At 30.7% G+C, this 23,607-nt stretch overlaps 1 protein-coding gene and 1 long non-coding RNA gene across 6 annotated transcripts in view; one reads left to right on the top strand and one right to left on the bottom strand.

Moving 5' to 3' along the window:
- The window catches only part of LOC122568882 (RYamide receptor-like), a 349,767-nt gene that overhangs the window by 35,568 nt on the left and 290,592 nt on the right, over positions 1-23,607 (bottom strand). Inside the window, exon 1 of one of the 5 annotated variants that reach the window (XM_043729147.1) lies at positions 5,282-6,589. The exons of 3 other annotated variants lie outside the window; for them this stretch is intronic. The gene's annotated coding sequence lies outside the window, so the exon portion shown is untranslated. Of the gene's footprint in view, positions 1-5,215; positions 6,590-23,607 lie in introns of those variants that run through there. One more of the 5 variants, XM_043729148.1, reaches the window with a different exon arrangement.
- Positions 4,595-8,957, top strand: LOC122568887. The gene is made up of 4 exons (XR_006317234.1): positions 4,595-4,804; positions 6,618-6,786; positions 6,971-7,471; positions 8,637-8,957. It is a non-coding gene; the product is annotated as an uncharacterized LOC122568887 (long non-coding RNA).

The following is a 23,607-nucleotide window of genomic DNA, read 5'->3' on the forward strand; positions in this document are numbered from 1 at the left end:
CACTGTCGCAAATCTCGGGCAAACAATCGGATCGTATCGCAACAACTACTTCCAAGTTCTATTATTTAAGTAGAGCTATAATAAATAGTTTAGACCAAAGTATCGGGGATCTTCCCAAAATTGCAAAAGAAAGGCCCGATGTCCCTACATCTCCGACATATATATAGATCTATACATCATGCCGATATAGATCTGTTACGAATTATAGACGAAGTACGATGTATAGGTATTATTTCTATCTTGTAATTTCTATTAACGTTTCTAATATCTATAAACACAGAAACATTTTATCAATTCTTAAATAAGTATATCCTTATTTAATGATTTTCGGAAAGGAAACACTATAGGACAAAATTTCGTTCTACATGTTTTCGATTTACTTTTTGCACAAAAAATGATCTCATAATCGATTATTCCATCATTGCCGTTACATTTTATATAATCGGATGATGAAATCTACAGTTTCACAGAAACAAATCTGTTTCTCCACCTTTAGCAACAAATGTTAACACCAAAGTAATATGGCTACTATCACTATCTAGGCACTAACAGAGATCTTTGTATATTTTAAGTTTCTGCTTTCTACATATCTTCCTTCGGCTAAACTTTGTCAATATATTCTGTGGATATATGTAAATAAAGTTAAAACTGATAGACATAAATTTAATTTTGCTATTCTTCGAAGTGCATTTTGATACTGTTTCTTCTGCTACACAAAAATTATCGATATTCTTCCTGACTGTGCGTAAACATAATTCAATCGTAGTTTTTAGTCATTAGTTTTAGCTGTAAGAGATAGAATAAGCTAAGGGAGTGCAATACGATAGATTAGATAAGAGGGGAGGTAGATATATAAGGAGCAAAATAAGTGTAAGAAGTGTAAATCGATAGTTCGTCCAAAGCCAAAAGGCATGGACTAAAATAAATAATAATAATAATAAAATATAGCGAATCTCAAAAATAGTTTCCTGTGGAAGAATAGAAAATATGATTTATCTTTCGATATACTCTTCATTTATAATGGGATACTTATGTTCCAATAGGTCTCAGTGACGCTAGAAAAATGATAAAAATCAGTCTTTTCCCTAAAAATTTCGTTGGGATACAATATGCTACTAGTTTCATAGGGGTTAAAGCATCAACTAGGTTGGAAGAAATTGATCCAATTGATATGCAGCTTCATAATAGGGGTAGACAATACATGGTCAGGACAAACATTTTGCTTCGAGATTACTATATGGATTCTAGTATCCCTGCTGGATAATGTACACATGCGAAGTACAATATATTATAGCTGATGTTGGCAAATCGCATTAGATTATCGATTAAGGGATTCTCCTAACGTAAACTTCCAAGGGATCGTCTAAAGCGAAATTGAACCAGCATTAAGCTAGTAACTTGCGTATTTTACTTTAGCTTCGATTGTTGCGTTTTTTAAAAGAAAGTTACATTGTAACTAAATTTACGTCATAATTACAATTAGAGTTTAACAAATTTAGGGAAAACAATATTGGACAGAACTATGAACATTTACAATTTGATTTCAATAGACTTTATTGAATATTCTGCAATAAAGAAATAGAAGATAAATAAGCATAAATAATTTAATAAATTATTTGGCATACATTATTTAATAAATTTAATACTTCACAATTATGTTCATTATTGGAAAGATCGATAATCAAATTAATTTTGACTATTTTATCGGTATATAGAATTAATAAAATCTACTTAATGAGTTGACTACATCATAATTAAATTTGTTGTATCAAATATGGTATTCATCGAAACAGATAAAATAATGTTTTATTAACATGTTCGTAATTTAGTTCTGAATGAAAATACAGACATTTTATTGTGTCTGAATTTTGTTAATATAGAATGTAAAATGCCTGTAAAACATTTCAGAATAAATTAAAATTTGTTCAAAACGTTAGTATTTCGTTTCATAAAAATATAATGTTTTCATTAAAATTAAATATAAAAATATAGGATATGTTTAATGTTGAAATAATTACTTCAAGAAAAACTCTACACGTTTTCTTTTGTATATCCGTGTCCTGGAGACCGCTGTTACGAAGAGAATAGAATTTAATGAAACAAAACAAATCCGAAATAAGGAGTGGACCATATTATTGTGCCCTTGAATATAAATTTTGTTTTGGATTACAAGGTCTAGAAACAAAAGAGCTATAAGTAGATTTCTATTGCTGTTTCTGTAGCCTTCAGCTAGAAAAAGTTGATTTTTTGGTAATGTCCTTTGCTATAAATATATGAACGTGCGACCCTGTCATGCTTCTTCTTCCTATTATATTGTAACACTGTAAGAGTAAGGATCTGGATCAGCATACACTATACCTATATTTATATCTGTACTTATGCAAAATTTTATAATTTCTCACGTTACAAAGGAATGAACGTTTAAGAAACATGGCCCTAACCCATTCGATCCTCTTTTTGTAGTCTTCTGTGAAATAATGAATAATTTTTATTTTGCTAGAGTATATGGTTGCAGAGTCCAATGGCAGAAATCTCGCTTTTTACGCTCGTAATTGAACATCTTCCTGGCATTCTTTTATTATCGCCTTTCACTTTACAGTATGATATAACTGTTTTGCTCAAAAAGTTTTCAAACTATTATATTTTTATTTATCTTATTCAGCATAGAAGTGCGTTTTCGGAATATATTCCCGTATATTCCCGATTGCTGTATGTAGACATGATGGTAGACTAATAGGTACTGATAGTGGATAGCGATAAAAGTCGGATAGTAAGTTAATAGGTAGGAAAACACTTTGGTCACGTTGGAAGTGTTTATCAACATAACATCAATCGAGACAACGATCTACAGTGAGATCCGTTATAACGAGACGTAATAAAGTGCACGCGTACCGAGCGAAAATTCAAAGTCGATTTTCTCGAAAACAAAGTCTCAAACGAAAAATTTTTATTCTATATTTTTGACTTCTTTTTTCGCGTAGAATCACCCCCTTTCCGCTTGTACCACCAGTTACCAACCACCCTGTATATATCCCATTAGGTATTTTCATTCTTACATCTCAATAAGATCAACATTATGGTTCCTGTTTACTCGTATTTTAATCAGGAACATCACAAGCGCGTTGATGTGAGTTTCGTAAAGGAAGAACCAAAAGTAAAAAACTTTCATCATTAGCATTATCTCGCATCGATACCTAATTTCTGATTCAGTTACGCTACTGTCCGTAAAAAGCATTAGTCCATTGATGACTCTTAGATCCGTTGCAATCTCACGACGCTCGTGTCTTTTCTTGTCTTCACAGTTAAAAACAACAAGGGCAGAACATCCCGCAAAATTACTGGTAAAAAGTGGATCCTTTCCTTTTTATAATGCTATAGTTTTCATTTCCATTCTTTGAATTTCTAAAATTGACATACAACTTTCAAATTTGATCTGTATTTACCCGTAGCTTAGTACGATCAATTTCTAGAAGAAAATATATTAAAATCCTAATAGAAAAATGTCACGATGCGTAAGATATTTATTGTCGTTTTATTATTTAGCATCGAAGGGAAACTATTGTTAAGTTTCTGAATACCGTTATGCTTTCATCGAGGAAAAAGCAATTAAACGAAATCTCTCGATGAACATTACATTCGTTAATCAAATTTCGCTCTAAAAACAAGTTTTTTTTTTATTATGGTTCCACTTCCCGTTTTTTAGTCTGTTTTGTTGGTTTTAACAACGTTAGCCAACGTAAAATTGGTCGCCTATTTTTATCGTGTTTTTATATAGCCTCGTAGCGCGAGTTACCGCCGAATTTCCTTTTCGAAAAATTTGCATCGTTAATTTCCGTCACTGGGCTGGAACGCGTGAAAAATATGCCAGGTGCATTTGACGGCCTCTAGCTCGATCCTTCATGCTCACGACTGTGACGCGCATTTTACGCATCCCAATCTGTATCCATATCAAAACTAATTGAAATAAAAAGAAAAGGCTTCTTTGCTGGGACAACTACATGTTATTTTCACGGTCATTTCTTCTGTGCAAAAGTAATTTATATTTTGAACGAAAGACGATTGTTAATAAGAAGCAATGCCAATGAGTGAAATACTCATAACTTTATACTCTTTAATGTCGATTATTTTATGCTATATTTTTTAAAAATTTGAAGAACTAAACCGTTGATATACAATGGTTGCAAGATATAGAATTTTCCGATCAATTAATAACTTTGCGAATGGAATATCTCTTTTCTTTTTTGAAAGAAAGTTTTGCGAATATTCTGCGAAAATTTATATAAATTTGATTTATAGTTTTTTATAGTATATATTTGAGGAATTGAACTGTTACCTCATATAGGTAAAAGGTGTGAAGATTTTCAATTGTCAAAGATTAAGTTTATAAAGGAAATATTACTTCCTCCTTTTGGAAGAGGAGGATTGTTCTTTAATCTTTTATGGACATTTGCATACATCTTTTTAAAACAATTTTTCAAACAATTTTTTGTATTTTACAATTGTTGAGAAATGTTAAGTTGGTATGATCGCTAGTTCCTACAAGCTAAGTTGGTACGACTTCTAACGACGCTCTCTTGTCTTAGGAGTCGATCACGTGTTAATTATGAAAGTGTATCCGGTGTGTTCAGACGTTTTGTACGAGGTGGTGAAATATAAAATGTAAAATTGAATCTGTGTGAATCTATTAAATATCAATCCCAAACCTATGTTTAATAATAACAATTCCAATAATGATATGACTATGTGATTAATTTCCCAAGGACGATACTGAGATATACATTCATTACTAATTTTTAAGGGTTAGGTAAGTCGCTCTAATTGCATTTTAATTTCTTTTAAAGAAATCTACCTTAATAATTATTTTCAGATATAATGCAATTTTATATGCGATTGGTTTTCAAAGGAATAGTAATTCGGTGTTAAATTTTGTTAGAAGAAGCTTTACTTATATTCTATACATTCTAGTTTAAAATCTATATTTGATCAATCTAGGATTACGTACAATATTCTATTTTGTCCTTTTATGCATACGCTATAACTATATTATTAATAATATTAGTTATGTTTATGTGTCCAATTATTGTGATTTCGATTATTTTAATTATGGGCTCTATATACAGAAATTCACACTTAAACTTAATTATCTATTATTATCTATTTCTTCATAAAAAAATAGATATTTGTTTCCAACAATATCTTTCAAATTAATACTTACGAATCTGTGCAATACACCGCAAAGTAATTGAGTTTACTGTTAAAATTAATATAACTATGTATTCACCCATTTTCACTCGAAGATGGAAGATCCAAACTTTCCTAATGGAATTCAGTTTCAAAATTCGTATCACATCCGTGACAGAGCCTTGCGTATTGATTAGAATCTCAGATATGCTGCACGTATGTACATATATACATATACCGCGAACAAATTTATGCAACAGGAAGATGCAAAGATTGCATTCAAAGCTAATTTAGAGTTACGAACGCGAGGTCAATATTATTTATTAAAGTGTATACTATATCTCAACTGTATAAACTGTAGTCGCCACATTGCAGAAAACACATTGCGGTGGCGTCTAGCCAATAAGTTAAGTTATAACTGTCAATGCTACTGTATTATTACATATGCATAGGTATAATAGTAGTATGTTATATTAATCAAACTTTAATACCCAGAATCAGTTTTACATAATTGCATTGCAAATTGTAATCTATTGTATTGTTTTCATCAAAGGAGATTCTGAAATTACGACGTTAACACTTATCGTGAAATTTATACAATAGTAGTTTAGCATAGTTTTTAATTGGATAAAACAAATCAACCTTTCAATATAGAAGAGTATTTTTATTTTATTAAATGATTATTTAATGAAATGTAGATCTTTTCAATTAGAATACACTTGTATCTGTTTTATAATCGAGATTTTGTTTATTCTTAAAAAAAATTACAACTTACTTTTTTTATAATCCTAACTAATTAATAATGCCTTTGAATATGAAAGTATTTGAACACTCGTTGAAACAGAATATTTTTTTTTAATTGACCGAATGGCTTAAGCTTTCTTGAGAAATCAGAAGAATTAGTTTACTAGATGACGTGTAAAAAATCGCGAAAAATATAGTAAAGATCGCCTTCTACAATTCTTTTATCCAAGTCTGTAATGAAAATTTAAAAAATATGCTTAGTAGATTTATGTTCGTTACGTACAGCTATACATTCTGAAAATTTCATCGAAATCGACAAGCGATAGGCATCGAAAGATGTAAGAATCTTTAGATTTTAGGCCGAAAGGGAAAAACTGTGGCTTTCACCATCTTTAACAGTTTGTAGCCCATAGCAACATTAACCGATTTCGATGAAATTTTCAGCATGTGCATAATTATTATAAATCTACAAAATGCATTTAAGAATTTTCATTATAAATTTAGATGAAGATATTGTAAAAGATAACAAATACAATCTTTTTAATTCTTTAAAATTTTACGTATGTAAGTTACTTGTGTAAAACATAACATTATTTCTGAAGTGACCCAATAATTTGGTAAAATGATAACACGTAAATGTTTAATTTAGAGACTAGTTCAGAAAATCTATTATTATCTATTTTGTTTTATAGGTATGATAGACGTGAAATATCTGTACGCATTAGAATCGACCCAGCCTCGACCATAGGATTCATTATGGCTTCAAATCAAACAGAAACCATGAATACAAACAATGCGTGTTGAGATACGTATAATTTTCTGTGCTGGACTGGGTTAAATGAATAGCAGAGATACTTGTATGTGAGTATCAGTGTGTGTAAGTATATGTGTGCGTAGCGTCTCGAAAACAGACGAATGTAAACAGTTCAGTCGGTTAACGGTCGGCTATGGAAAAAAGTGCTGAGACGCGTGCAAGTGTGTATCGATGAATATCTTAGAAATCGTCCATAAAATAAATATATAACTATTCCAATATTAATTCCAGGTGCAAATTCTGTGTTCCTGTAACATTATTTCGGCTTCGAAGATCCACAATTCTCCACAATGGGATCGAAATTTAAAGCAAATAATAATTTACGGCTTATGCTTAACTGGCATTAATCGTGTTAGACAAAACATGATCGCTGAATGTGAAGCACAACGCTTTTAACTGTATCAGGGCTTTTTTGTTAAATTAACCAGAGAACCTGTGAAATTGCGATAAGGGAAATATAATAAAGCTGCTCGATATCACTTGGTCGCCCCAAGGATTAAAGGTTTACAGACGAGCGCGTGTCTGCTAGACGATGCAATTTATCTGCAGTGTGTCGAGACGCTTGGCGAAGCGTAATATTGCCGATGCCGATGAGTTATTAAAGGGCCAAACTTCAGAGATTCGCGTATGTGCTACATATGGTAGTACCGAATAGTACAGAGGGTGGTCAGCTACGAATTGGCTATAACTCAAAGTAGCTCGTTAAATTGCGAGGATTAACCGGGCAGAGAGGTATTTACTCATCTCCTCGTTAGATGACCAATTGAGGGCATATGTTCTAGAGTTCAGGAACTATTACAGTTACAACGATTTAGAATTAATAGTACTAATATTTTACAAATGATTTTCTTTGTTTAAAATTGATGATAAAGAAAATTTGGAATCGTATTAGTATTAGTTCACTGTTATTTTTATGCAGTATAGACATTCATTGAGGAAAATATTTTGAGGAAATTGCATTAGCCTTTAGTTTGATAACAGTTTTATGTGATATAGTAATTTAATGTTCTCTCACTAAGCAGAATCTTCGTAGATTCTGTCATTGATCTTTCGTTTCATGAAGTCTGAATGTAGAAGTTGCGAGATCAGAATCTACTGCTTTGTTAATGTTAGATATATCAACTCATTGCAAATGATATTTCATATTATACGTCGGTATATTGTTGAGCAAAGGTACAACCCATGCAAAATATAGAATTTAATATAAATTTTTTAAAAGTGGTATAATAGGACAGTTGGTCACTGCGTGTCAGTTAATCAATGTGCCATCCATTAATTAGTTTCTATTATATCATATTCACTTTTGTATGAAGTAGCTTTAACTTTAAGTGTTTTATAATTTGTGAGTTAGTATTACACATTATATATCTTTTTGTCTACTAGCTTACTTTGACCATTACAAAACACAATTATTCGTTAAGTCCAACATTTTAATCTACTAATTGGGTTATTTACTAATGACGAACTTGTGAAAAGTTAGTCATTGTGAATTGATTTGAATTTTAGAATTGTCGATTTCCAAAATGTAAAAGAATATATTATAAATTAATGTAACATGTTATAATTAAAGTGGCATAGTGAAAATAAAGAGGCATAATCATGTTTCTACCTCAATAAAAATTAACGATAATTTGATCAAAAGTAGATACGTCAACATTTTTAGTAATTGCAAAAATAGAGCATTTAAAATTTCTAACGTTTACAGATTAGTGGTTTTAGTTTAATTAGATCGATTGTAACACTTGAAAATATATAGAAATACAACATAATATGCTTTGAATATAAATAATCTGATTTACACAATATTATAGCAATAACAGATCACTGATAAATTGTATTACGACTAAAATATGGAAAATGTAGATGATAAGTAACCTTATGTTTCTTAATTAACAAGGTAAATTGGATCCAGAACAAATCACGATGTTATATCATGCTGTGCGAACTAGGTGTGGTTATAAGAGTAAAAAAAAAGGCTGGCTACGGAAACGATCAACACAACAAGCATAGAAAGAAGACTGAAAAGGAGACACCCAGCAGATCTCACAAAGGATATAACCTAACAAACACGAAGATGGTACCCCGCTGAGGGTAGCCCCCACAAGATAATCAAATAGCTAAAAAATTTCACCAAATGTCCAAATTGGACAAATTATGAATGTAAATTATTAAGTAAAAAAAGAGTAAAATAAATTTAATTTGCAATTTTGCATATTAAGTTGAGAAATAGCAAATTTATGTTTTCTCAAAAGAGTATGTCAAGCGTTATTACTTTTATATAACATCTATCTAAAGGAGTAATTTATTTATCGTACTCCTTTGTAAATGTATATTTTTTACTAAAACATTGAGATACATGTAGTATCGTGGAAAAGGACCTAAGAGATATCTAGTGAATCATAAACAATGTCCTGAGAGCCGAGGTGCCGATGGGCCCATAAATGTGTCGTCGGTCCTGCAATTGAATAGTTTTGTAGAGAAGGTCTACGTTATCCTGGCCATGAGCGGTTGCGGAACATGTGCGTGGGGGTCTAAGAAAAGACAAGAGGGATGCGAAGGCAGAGGCAGGGGTTAGTTGTTAGTTGGGAAATCGGAGAGTGTCAATCGGGAAATCAAAGATAGTGTTGCTAGCGTTGTCGAGAGAGTGTGGTCCGCGTAAGAGAGAACGTTGGATCCGTTGTGGCGAGAATTGTCTAGATTGTAGCGCGTTATTGCGATTAGTTCATATTAACACGTTGACTTCCACGACACCCATATTCGGGTGTCAGCAAAGTTTCTGGTCAGGCCACGAAACCCATATTCGGGTGTCGCTTATTCGACTACTTGCGAAGGATCGTCGTAGGTATTTGGAAAGATATTGCATAATAATAAAACTGTTGAATTGTTATAAAAGTAATACGAAAATGGTTTGTTATAAAAGAAATACGAAAATGGTTTATTAAAAAAATTATTTAGCATGTAAAACTTTAAAACATTCTATACATAGCTGAGGTTGGTCGGGTCAATTTGGTCAATAAGTTGTTGTTTTCTTCAAATTCTTTCGTGCCTTTGTTCGGCCCATTCGACGTCTTTTATTTGCATAACATAGTTTGCACGCGCGTCTAATGCTTCTTCCGGAATCATAAGCCTCGTAAAAGCTTTCTTTTTCACTGCTATCTGACTCACTAAGAAATAAGTTTTCAATTTTTCTTTTCGACATTGTAACGAATTAGGGCAGAGATTTTAAGTTATACCGTTCGTTGCTCGGCCAAGATTCAAACTGATTTTGTAGAAAGTGGAGAAATGAGAAACAAATGCGAAGGAATGGAAACCAAAGAAACGAGAGGTAAGACCACCAGATAAGCGACTCGCATTATGAAAATATCGATGGGAGGACCGAGCAGAGAACGCTTGGTACTGCTGCACGCGTGGCCTGACGGAGATTTTTTTGAAAACAGGCGTGCCAGTCAACGTGTTAAACTGCCATCGTTTTTCTGTCTATATCTGTACAATTCATTCATTATAAATAAATCACAAATATCAGGATATAATTACAATATATTCCATAGAAGATATTATATACATATACTTTTGTATCCTTTGAACAATTTTTATAATTTATTGAAACGCGTACACCACCTAAGAGTACACGAATTTATTACTTAACTCAATAGTTTTATTGACTAGATCAACTGGTAGACGATCTGATTACCAAAAATATAACAAGCTAAAATTTTTTTAGTGGAACAGTATACGTATAATAAATTCTATGTGGAATATGCTAAACAAAGTTATAAATGTTATAATAGACATAAATATTAAGATAATTTATTTGCGACTTTCGCAAGATAGAATTATTGAAAGAAATACATATTGTAAAGAACGGAAGTATAATACGGAAATAAGCACATTAAAAATTGTATTATAAACTTGTTTATAAATAAAGTGGAAATTTATAGTTATAATAAAACGCTTATAAACGAATAAATATGCGTCAAATAATACGTGCTGTAAATTGTCAAATTAAAAGAAATATGTTTTTTTTTTGTTACTATTGAAAATCTTCATTTCTGACAATTTACAGAAAAAGAAAAAAAACAGGAAACAAACGAACAATATTTAATAATTTAACGAAACAACACGATAAAGCAAGTTTCCTTTCGTTGAAATTTATCATGAATTTCAGTACGCCAAGATTCATTGCAGTATACATATTATGTAGTTGCTTTACTTTAATTTTCAAGGTTGCACCAGAACGAGAAAAAGTTCGTTGGATTTACGAGGTGAGAAGTAAATCCCAGATCACGAATTCCGAACATTCGTTACAACTCTTATGTTGTTAAACAATACTCGTAGTTGGTTAATCTGTTTGTCTTTCGTGAGAAGATTAGTTCAGAATAACAGTGACTTTTATTTGAGAAGTTTAGGATGAATATGCAACAAAATTGAAAGTTGGTTGAATATTCGAATTTTTATTAGTTGCAAAACGAACTTCTCTGATGGAGAACCGGAAAGTACTAAAGGACGAGGTGTTAGGAAAAATATAGAACATGTAGTAAATAAACAAACATTCTTCAATATCTATTGTTTAAAAATCTTAAGAATCTCTATTAGAAAAAAATTCTGAAAATTTCTTTTCTTACTGCAGCACGTACATAGTAATGGCAGTAGTAGAAGAAGTAGTAGTTCATTGTTTCCACTATGGGGTAGTTACAAGAATACCCTTTTACATCTAATCTATACGCATTTAATTCAACACATCTCCAAGTAAAAGATTTACACACATTACGTATGTTTATTCATTTATAGGAAATTTAATGGTACAAAATTACACAAAATATGCATAATATCTAAAAATAGAAAATATAAAGTATCCAAAATATAATACTTGGTGTAATATTTAGTGGATGAAACAATTTGTACTTCTGCTTCCATTTACTTCCATTATTTTATTTTCTTCATTAATCTTTGCAGAAATATAAATTAAAATATAAATTGAAATATTTGTACAAATATCCGTAGTGGACTAATAAACTAATGAATTAAAAAGGAACTTTCAATATTTTTCTTTGATTTTTGAACCAACCTCTAAACATGCATATATCTTCGTAGATAGGTTGAATTTTTTCATTAAATAAAATTCGAAAAGCTATTGCTTTCTATTCCAGTGCAACCAAAGTCATTGCGATCAATTCAATCAGACAAAAATTCACTTATACTTATTAAAGATTAAAATGCATACCTTTGAAAGGGACAGGTACCACACTGTGTGCTTAATAAATAATTCTTTTGTAAGCTTCCAAATAGTTTTCCACAATTACATGATTTTTAGTTCACGTTTCATATTCGAATCAGTACATGTAAGCTAAAATACTCAATTTCAGTTTATTCATTTTATTCGACATATATGTGTATATTTTAATATTTTATAATAATAATATTGTATATGTATAATGTATATTTTAATACATTATGACAATAATATTTTATGTAATATTATGAATTTCAAGGTCAGTCCATACCTTCAGACTTCTAATTATGAGTAGTAAGTTCATTAGCGGATAGCAGACGAACACATGTTTCTTTTTCTTCTTTCATTCATACATTCGTTTATTCTTTGCCTTTCTATCATCGCAGTGTCAAGGTATATGTATGTAATTAGATTGGCATTTATAATTTGACTGGCATTGAATCGCGTGCGCTGACGAATATTCGTACATCAAAGGAAATTGTGCTTTTCACTGCGTTCAATTTCGGCAGCAACTACACAATTTTTCTACCTCGTGCAGTGTGGAATAGTTATGAATGTGAATGAAATGTTCGTCTGTTTTTACATGGATATGCGTGGTTTTACGTGGTTTGCATCGCCTGGCGAGATGCATTTCATCTGGGTCCGGCTTTACATTTATTTTATATATGTCTGGATGTTCTTTAAAGAACCATATATAACGCTTTATTTAGTGGATTCAAACTTTAATCAAGAAAGAAGAATATAAATATAAAAAAATGAGAATACAGAGGAAATTTTTAATCATAGTTTATGTCCAGTTTTAAAATATTTCATGATGCATTAAAGGAATAGTTTTAATAAAGATTCATTAAGATTTCTAACGTAGTTTAATTATTTCATTTACGTATTTTATATATATATATAATAACATAAATAAACAATAAAACAATTTAAACAATAAAAATTAATTGTTATATAAATCGCCTAATAAAACAAGATAAATACTTTCTGTAAATATATTTCCACATAACTTTATCGCTTGTTAAAATTTTTAAATGCTATATAATTACGAAAATAGAAGCTTCAATAGAACAAATTCTTTCGTTACTCTCACACAAATCGTTCTATTAGTATGGAACAGTTAATTCCAAAATGGGGAATTTCAGCGAGTAGAATTAAATTTCCGTCAAACCATGCATTCGTTACCTCCATTTAGAAAAAATGATTCGTCGTTGTTGAAATGTTTTTAAAGTTTTGCAAAGCGGTGGAACATTCGATTTGCCTGGAAGATATCGAAACCCAAGTTTTTCGCAAAAAAGGGAGGAAAGACCTCGTTAGCTGGATTCGATTCGTACTTTTTCTTCTCGTTTATCAAGCCAGCTACCAGTCAGCTTCTCTCTTATTCGAAAGAACCGAAGCAAACAGGCAACTTTTCTTAAACATATCTGAAGTGTAAGTATCCGCGCGATGATATAAAACTGTTCTGGCTTTCGAGTTTCGTCGGAACTGGCCAAAGGATTTCTCAAGTTTCGATCTAGGGAAGCGAAACAAGAAGTTCTTCAAGTAGATTTACTTCGACTGTCGATCTCGCATCGTAAACAGCCAAGGACTATCATAGCTACTGTTGCATTATGAAGTTATTCTCGCGTGAAGCAGCTGTGTAGCAAATATTTGGAATCACGAGAAAATGCTTCTCGGTGGAAATGCGAAATGGAATCAACCGTTCTACTTAACGTTGGAAGAAGGTATTACGTCGCAGCTTCTTAACATAATATAATAAGTTTGTATTTATTTCTATTTTTTAAACGAATACCTCCCATATTTCAGTATACAATATTATTGTATTTATTATACAGGGTGGTTGGCAATTGATGATACAAGCGGAAAGGGGGTGATTCTACGCGAAAAAAGAAGTCGAAAATATAGAATAAAAATTTTTCGTTTGAGGCTTCGTTTTCGAAAAAATCGACTTTGAATTTTCGCTCGGTAAGCGTGCACTTTATCACGTCTCGTTATAACGGATCTCACTGTAGATCGCAGTTTAAGTTTGTTTTTGCCGTAACGGAAGATTAGGACTACATAATGAAATAATATGAAGTAATCATAAAGTTTATTATTGCAAAAATTGCTGAAAATGTCCATTCTGCCGAACACATAGTTCTGCTCTTCTAATTAAATTTCTATGAACACTTTCTAACGTATTCGATTGTTTTAAAGTATGAAAGGCAACAATAATCTTTTCTTTCAATTGCTCGCAACTTGCGATTTCTTCAGAATAGACAATTGATTTAATATGGCTCCATAAATAAAAGTCAAGCGGAGTTAAGTCAGGAGAGCGTGGCGGCCAAGCTATTGTTCCAGCACGACCAATCCAGCCTTGGTAATGTTGCTTTAAAAAATCTCTCATATGACGACTAAAATGTGGCGGTGCATCGTCTTGTTGAAAAATTAAACTTCCTCTAGTTCTCAGTGGTACACCTTCTAATAATTCCGGTAGTTTGTTTTGTAAGAAATCGAAATATGCTGCTGACGTTACATTTCCTTCGAAAAAATATGGCCCAATAATTAGATGTCCGATTATGCCAGCCCAGACGTGATAAAGTGCACGCGTACCGAGCGAAAATTCAAAGTCGATTTTCTCGAAAACAAAGCCTCAAACGAAAAATTTTTATTCTATATTTTCGACTTCTTTTTTCGCATAGAATCATCCCCTTTCCGCTTGTACCACCAGTTACCAACCATCCTGTATAGCATAAAATAGTAACGAACGAAATTTATGAAATATTACAGATTATTACAGTAAGACGTTAAATTTTCAACATTTTAATGGAATATCTCAGCAAGATATTAATGGAACAGAGGGCAATGAGTGAAATTTTTGAGCTGAAAGATCTCGTTTGTAGTGGGGAAATCCGTTTTAAGATGAATGAAACATTCCTTTCAAACGATTATTCCCTTGACGAAGTAGAATTTCATATAATGACATATTATAGCGGGAATAAAGATCACTGGTTAGCTTTTGATTCCGGTAAGAAGCGTTCCGTTCGTTTGACAAAAGGAACAGGGAGAGGGAGAGAGAGAAAGTTCGAAGGTCTCCAGCTTCACGACGTTTTACTTTTTATCATATTGACAGATGAAGGAGGCAGTTCTTCTCTTGAGCAACAGAAGAAGAAATGCTCGTTGACTTCTAACTAAACGGTAACAGCGTTTTAGAAAGGGTAGCTAGTGTAAAATGGACGGGAACGCAGTAGTCCAAGTTTCTTTTGTACTTTTTCAATAGCTCAATTTAGCCTGAGATTGGATACCTTAAATTGGATAAGACGCGTAAATATCTAGCTCGTTGTACTCTCGTTCTCCCTATGAAGGATGACCATTGTGTTTGGCAAAAGAAGAAATACAAATGCGATGCAATCAGAATAATCAGCTTAAATCTTGGACAATAACAGAATATATTCATTGTTTGCTTGCGTAATTAAATGAAGCTGCTCAGTCGAGACTCATTCAATAAGCTAAAAGATCCACGGTCATTGTTAGGATTGTTGATTTACAATAAATTCGACGTTCGCGTTGAAGCTTTGTGCAATATTTTGATACTCACGTTTACTTTTCAAAGTAAATTGTTACGTGAATTTGCATATCTTCGCAATTGCGGTCACATGCCTATAAGAGTCATGATTATTTCATTTCAATATAGTTAATATTATTATTAGTGCTTCGTGCTAATTATTTTACACAAAGTAAATTCCTCGCGCGCTATACAATTTTTTTATATAGGTTTTAACATCGGCTGCCACTGTGTGATTATTGGCAACGGCAATGTGAGCAGAAAGAGATTTACTAATTAGATATTGTTAAATAATGATACATATGTCTTTCAGAAAGGAGATTTTCTTGAAACTTGATCTTTATCACAGAGATTTTCATTAAAAATTTTTTTTTTTGTTCTGGTATTTGTTTGCGAAAATAATTGTATTTAAGGCAATTTAATGCGTTTGAAGATAATTTGATAATTGCAAGTATCACAGATTGGTGAATTAGATTTTCAGATTAAATAGGTATGTGTGAGCCTGGTGTGATCAATTTCAAGTTTGTATATTGAGGTTTCTGGTGATTAGATCTTTGTTAAAAAATTCTTCTGATTTTGAATCAAAAGAACCTGAATTCGTTGATTTCGAATGCATATGAAGTTGCAGAAATTTTTCATGCATTGCTCCAGCTGAATTAGACATTGTTACACATTTTAAATCCCAAAACTAGAATGATTTTCAAATACATAAGAATATAAATTTTAATTTTATAATATTATGTTAAATGAAAGTTTAGTACCCAGTAATTATTATTATTAATTTCGAACAAATATGAATGTTTCATGACGAATCGAATTACATAAGTTACAATGTCAGTAAATTCTTCGTATAGAAGCTTTATACAGATATTACTAGTATATAAAAATGTTTAATTATATCAGATTCAAAAATAATTCTTTATCAAAATTATAAAATTATTATATTTTATATAAATTGTTATATTTTAATATTTCATTATATATAATTCATTTTTTCAATTTATTTTATAAATATATACATTTATATTTAAAATTTTATATTAAAACTAAATATATATATCTAAATCATAAAATTAATATATATTATAATCAATAATTATATATTAATAAATACTTATATACATAATAATCAAATTTTTATGTTTTTTTTCAAAAGATCCCCATTTTTTCAATTATTTTGCCAAAATCCCTCATATTTTCCCATTTAAAAAAAATTCAATTTCTTTATCTTTTTTTTTCAAAAAATTTTAATTTCTATCAATTTTTCGATAAAAATTTACAAATTTTTTTACTTTTTTTTTAATTTTAATTTTTACAATTTTTAAATAAAAATTTTTAATTTCCTATTTATTTTTCTTTTTATAAAAAAATTACAAATTAAATATTTAAAATTTATATAATAAATTAATCATTCATTAATTTATTTATATTTATTTATATATACATATATACATTATATTTTTAACAATTTTCATTTATTATATTAATTTTGCTAATAAAATATATTAATTTATATATTAATAATAATTTACATTTAAAAAAAATGTAAATTAAATTATTTTCTATAAATGTTATAGTAAAAATTAATAATAAAATAAATATAATAATATCATAAGTATAATAATTTTTTTTATAAAAGATATTCCCTAAATTAAAAAAACAAATTATAATCTTAATAATTTTACAGTATTTGATTATAATTTATAAACAATAAAATTTTATTTCATAATTAAATAACAAATTATAATTTTAATTTAAATATTAATAATTTTATAAATTTATTTAATTCACAATAAAAATCCTTAATTTTAAATTAAATATTAAGATTAAAAATTATTTCAATATTTTATCGCAAAAGATTGTAGAAGTATTTAAAATAATTTCCTATTATATCAATAAGCCTCAATATCCACATTTATATTGTCAGATTGGTTTCCCATTTTCCCAATATAATTATAGCAGTAATAGCCTCATTATATTTTACTGAAATTTCAAATGTTTTATATAACACATTACAGTATATATCTACTTGTACATAAAAATGTTCAAATATATTCTCGAGGCAGTATATATTCGCTTTTAACTAATTATAAGTATTGATACAATTTACGATATTGATACAAAGGACGAGTTAACAAAATATTTTAATACAATCTAGATCTGTGTTAACTTCGTATATTATCGGCGATAATGTGAAATTTTTAATGAAAAAAGAACAGGTGTTTGAAGCTTTATACTGTGTAATATATATCTTAAATTAATATATCCAATTATAGTAAAAAGATCTGTTTAACTGTTTACCTCATTAAAGATTGTCAAGACTTATTTATTTTTCTTATTTAGGAGCTTTAATATTCCTTTCTTCAAAAAGTTTTTAAACCAAAATTACTGTCCTGTTGTAAGATATTAGGTTGCCCCAAAAATTTCTTTCATTTCCAATAGAACAAAATGGATCATACATAATTCAGTAAAATAATATGACACTAAAATTGTTGTGCGTCTATATTATTTCTTTATAAAACGAAAGATACTTTTCGGACAACCTAATATACAGTTTTACTCCAGACCATTTTAAATTTTGTAACAGACTGTTATAAATTTTCTTCTGTTAGAATTCGATCATATTAGTATGAAACAACTACCATGTTTCATAGTCGATATGATATTATTTGGCTTGAAAATGTCGTTTTTTCTTCACATGTAGTTTCGTTTCTGAAGCAAAAGCAATTCAAATTTTATTTCATGGAAGAAATGTTCGCGAAAGAGTACACACAATGTAATCTCTTTCTATTCATTCATGTAAAACAGCTTCTTGGATACGACGTCGGATATGATCACTCACCGTAAAAAAATAAAATATCTTCTTAGTTTCTTTACTATAAAAATCGATCTTTCCCTGTTATAGTTTCACGCGATCTTCTTTCGAAATATTATCCATTTTCCATTGATGATTTATATTAATTTGTGTGACATACAGCTTCACCATAATACATTTGAGAGTATCATTTATATTTAACATTTATACTTAAAAATACTATCACATGTATTAATTATAAATGTTTAATTATGTGTAAAATGATCATTGATAATAATGAATATTTCAGTGCAAAAACGTTTACGTATATCTTGAGAGAAACAAAATTTTAAACGGTACGTCAGCTTGTTTTCTTCTTGGAATGAAATATCTTTAGAAGAATTCTATGCGGCTGTTCCTGCCAGAAAATAAGTTTTTATCGGGTAGTACGTTATTACAAGTAGAAAATATAAGGAACTAGTTGCAAATATTTGAAGAAAGATAGTATTTTGTTCCCCTCCAATTAAATATGTACCTTGTGTACAAAGGAATTGTCAACAAACCGAAAATAATCGACTGTCTCTTCGGAATGGTGTCCTTGTGAACTTCTTCTTCCGAGTTTCATTCCCGATCGTGCATTCTTGAGATCTTTTACAAAGACGCGTGGCAATAAAAATTCAATTACCATGCGCCGTATAGTTCGATGCTTCTATGAAATTTTTACGAGGTCACGAAATTGCGCATGCATCACTTGTCCCAGCAATCAAGTTCAGTTACTGTTTACTTACTAAGAACGGCGAACTTCCGGAGCGGAAATGAGCGCTTCCACACAGACGACCAAACAAATGGTTTCACTAACTCGATTCGAACAGTTTCGTTATAGCTTGCGACCTAGCTATACCGGTTACCTTTCCAACCCTTAAAATATAATAAACAATACTGTGACATCAAACCCAAAATAAATCTGCGACCTTTCCCAAAAACTCGTGCGATGACAATTTTTACCCTAACCTTCTGGAAAGAAACGGAGAATACGTGGACATCTGACAGATTGCAGAAATACCGAAGTTACAAGTGGCATGTGAGAAATACTGAAATCCCAATGCGCGGAATAATTAAACTTTTGATGTTTGTAACAATCATGTCCAGGATTGGACGAAATACTAATAGATTACTAAACAATACATTAAAATATCTGCTGAAATTAATACAACTATTAAATTATGATTCTATAAATCATAGTCACTTTCGTTTAGATCTTCTATTTTAATAAACGTACTTGGCGATTAATGTAGGTGTTTGAACACAAGAAATTGTGATTTGATACTGAGATACGTTTGAATGTTTCAACAGCAAGTAATAAGATGAGAAAGGAAGCTATGCAGGATAACGTTAAGCGAGGAAATTAGGCAGGAAATTTCTTAAGATACGATAGCTTATTACGTGAAAGTGCTTTCTAAGTATTATTTCTGGAAATTTGAATACTCTTCTTACGAAATAATCTCCTCTTCCTTTATCCAGCAAGGGAAACAAAATCTTATTAAGTAATTTTAATAAGAACTTTGCAATTTATTTACATGGAAATGCATTTGCACATTTCGTATATTCATATACAGGGTGGTTGGTAACTGGTGGTACAAGCGGAAAGGGGGTGATTCTACGCGAAAAAAGAAGTCGAAAATGTAGAATAAAAATTTTTCGTTTGAGGCTTTGTTTTCGAGAAAACCGACTTTGAAATTTAGCTCGGTACGGATGAAAAAAAAGATTATTGTAGCCTTTCATACTTTAAAACAATCGAATACGTTAGAAAGTGTTCATAGAAATTTAATTAGAAGAGCAAAACTATGTGTTCGGCAGAATGGGCAACATTTTCACAAATTTTTGCAATAATAAACTTTATGATTACTTCATATTATTTCATTATGTATTTCTAGTCTTCCGTTACGGCAAAAACAAACTTAAACTGCGATCTACAGTGAGATCCGTTATAACGAGACGTGATAAAGTGCACGCTTACCGAGCGAAAATTCAAAGTCGATTTTTTCGAAAACGAAGCCTCAAACGAAAAATTTTTATTCTATATTTTCGACTTCTTTTTTCGCGTAGAATCACCCCCTTTCCGCTTGTACCACCAGTTACCAACCACCCTGTATATCTTAATTTATTTAAGTTTAAGTTTCCTGCGGGACCCAAATCCGACCGCCAGTATGCAGAACGTAAATATAGCGACAAGCGGGAATTCATTGTTTATCGCCTTCGATTCATTGTAAAGAAAAGATTATTTAGTTCTAAAATGGAGAAAGCGATAAAAGCTCTCCAGCTAGAGTATTCCCCGATGGATCTCATGGCAGATATTCTTAGGTCTTTCATTTAGTCGAAAAGTATATGAGGTGTATGAGTTGTCCGTGGTTGAAGATGTCGCTGCTGGGGGGTACTGCTGTATTTTCTTCCTATATAAGAATCGTGGAAGAAAAATCGGACTTCAGCCGCCGGGATTCAATCCCGGGTTCCGAACCTTCGTAACCTGAGGCGCTAACCACTGCGCTGCCGTCGTCCGTTGTTAGTTAGTGTCGAGTGGCGTCACACATACTTGTGAGACGTACATCAGTGATTTTTTCATCCACAAAATGTTCAGTACACAGTGTGAAAATATATTTGAAAGTGAGGAGAGTAGTGATGATGGAGTCTACAACTATTATTCGAAGTGCCCAAAATAACCCCAAATGTGTTTGGAATGTTTTAACAAATACCATGCGATATAGAATAATGTAATAAATTAATAAAAGGTATGGTATAATGTGTTTTTAATATTTTTATGTTGTATATCCTATATGTAATATCGTATATTTAATTAACTCGAACAAGAAGAGCCATACTTTGGTGATGGAGCCCCCACGGAAGTTTACCCGACGTGGGGACGAACGTGTTAAACTATTTTAAATCAATTTTTAAATAAATTTAAACTATTCTAATACATAATCATTTAAATTATATTTATAACCGTAGAGCATTTGTAAATCATAAATATTATGATATATATTATAATTTGTTCCTTACCGATAATTATACCAATATTCTAATTTAATTATTATCAAAATTTAATAAAATCAATATTTCTGATACATGTACTTGAAGAGTATAAAATATCGGACGAATAATTCGTATAAATAAATAAATATTCCTACATAGAATATATTATAGTTACTGCATTTTCTGTATTAATATGATTATAATCCTAATGCACAAGTTAAATTGGAAGGAACTAAATAACAGTAATACATAGAATAATATAAAGTGGTGTCATAATGGCAATATCAATTCTCCTGAATTGATTCCAAGGAAAACAACGAGTCTACTATCCGAAAAATTATTCTATGCACGAAAACTAAGGAAATTGAAGATATTCTAAGATAATGTAGGGAATCGAACAGTTCGAAATATAAATGTAGATGTAGAAAGATGCTAAAAGCGAGGGTGGACGGCTGACAGTAGTCGAAGGCATCGATCGCAACAAGAACAACAATAAGTGTCTAGACAGCAAAATATCGGGAGCAATAGACCACATCGAGGTATGTGTCATTTATATACATGCTCTCGTTCAATATGAAGCTACATTTTATTTACTCTTTGTCATGGTATATTTACATTCTTATTTCCGTCTCTACTTTTCCTATAATCTGCCTCAAACTGTTTATTTTATTTATTTATTTATTTATTTACTTACGAATGTCGCATCAACTTCTAAGGTTACCAGCGGCATACAACACAGTATAATACAATATACATGAGAGTTGTCAATGTTTACTGTAACATATTATTTCGTTGTTCCCTATGCAAATTTGAAAGTGACAAAAAGACGAAATAATGGGTAATTTGAGGTACTTATATACTCCTCCTTGTGCATATATCTATAGCAAACACGTTCTACTTTTCTTTGACCTTTCTTCGAATTACTGGCCAATGCAAAAGCGGAACTTCATCTTGGAAAAATTATATATTTTTCAAAAATGTTTTAAATAATACTCTTCTATGACAATTACTTTATTTCTTTATAATAGTTGAGATGTGCACGAACAAAAGATTGACAAGTAATGTTTATTGATTTTTTGATTTTGATATCAGTCGTTGACTAAAATATTGTACTTGGAAACGAAACAAGTTCCTAGGTTCAATATTTCCCAAGTATCCTAATAATAAATAACTATCGATATTTTTGAAATGTTCAACGGAGTGCAAAATACGTATTTAATCACATAATCAATCAAAAAAGATAATTTTGTTATTGCTATGAAACTATATATCGACGACCCATTAGATCTTAAAATCGCCTAACATGTTCTTTTCTTACGATCCTTAATTTATAACAATGCCACATTGCATGACTCATTTTTAAAATAAAAAGGAAGCCAATGACACAATTTATATTTTGTATTATTTTACTCATTTTTCTCTAATATACACTATTTCGAAATATTAAATGATGTTTTTTTATGCTTTAAAAATACGTACAGTTCTCCTTCCCTAATCGCGCCAATTCCAAAATTTACTTTTACAATGTAAAATTGTTAAACACGTACAATAGCTACAAAAAGTGTTTGCTATCATTTTGATGTTAAACTATGTGCACACACATATGATTTGTATGAATAACCGTATCCAAAAGATCGGGCTAACGGAAAGTATCAGACTACTAGAAAAAGTAGGGCTGCTAATATTCATAGTAATTGTAGTAGAGTAATTGTAGTTGAGTATGTCACAGTCACGAACACCCTTCTAAGCACCACACTAATACGTATACATAGAAGTTACGAGACATTTATTGCGAGCATACAGGGTGTCCCAGTTAAATGAGATCACCTAAATATCTGCTTCATTTATGATCGTATGAAAAATCTTCTCAGAACAAAGGTAAACTATTTCAAAAGGCACGTGTAATGGTAGAAGAAATTTTTCTCAAATTCGCTTTTTTTTTTAAGAGATTTCAAGATCAGCGGTATTTTTACGAATGAAACTCTATACATTTTTTTACATCAATGTACCAACTGTGATGTATGAGAAACAAGAAAAACATAATTTCAAGGTCATCACTTCCTTTCCTTGTTTTTCACACGCGAAGTTTTACGCAACTAAAATCAAACTATTTTTTAAACTAAACACTTCCAGACATAGGTGTCTGAATACTTTTATATCGAGAAAAGGACGCATTATTTGACGGACAGAAAAATATAGGGTTCCATAAAAATATACCGATAACCTTGAAATCTTGTGAGAAGTAACATTGAGACAAAAATTTGTTCACC

This window comes from Bombus pyrosoma, linkage group LG7 (assembly GCF_014825855.1).
Source record: "Bombus pyrosoma isolate SC7728 linkage group LG7, ASM1482585v1, whole genome shotgun sequence".
Taxonomy (NCBI): Eukaryota; Metazoa; Arthropoda; class Insecta; order Hymenoptera; family Apidae; genus Bombus; species Bombus pyrosoma.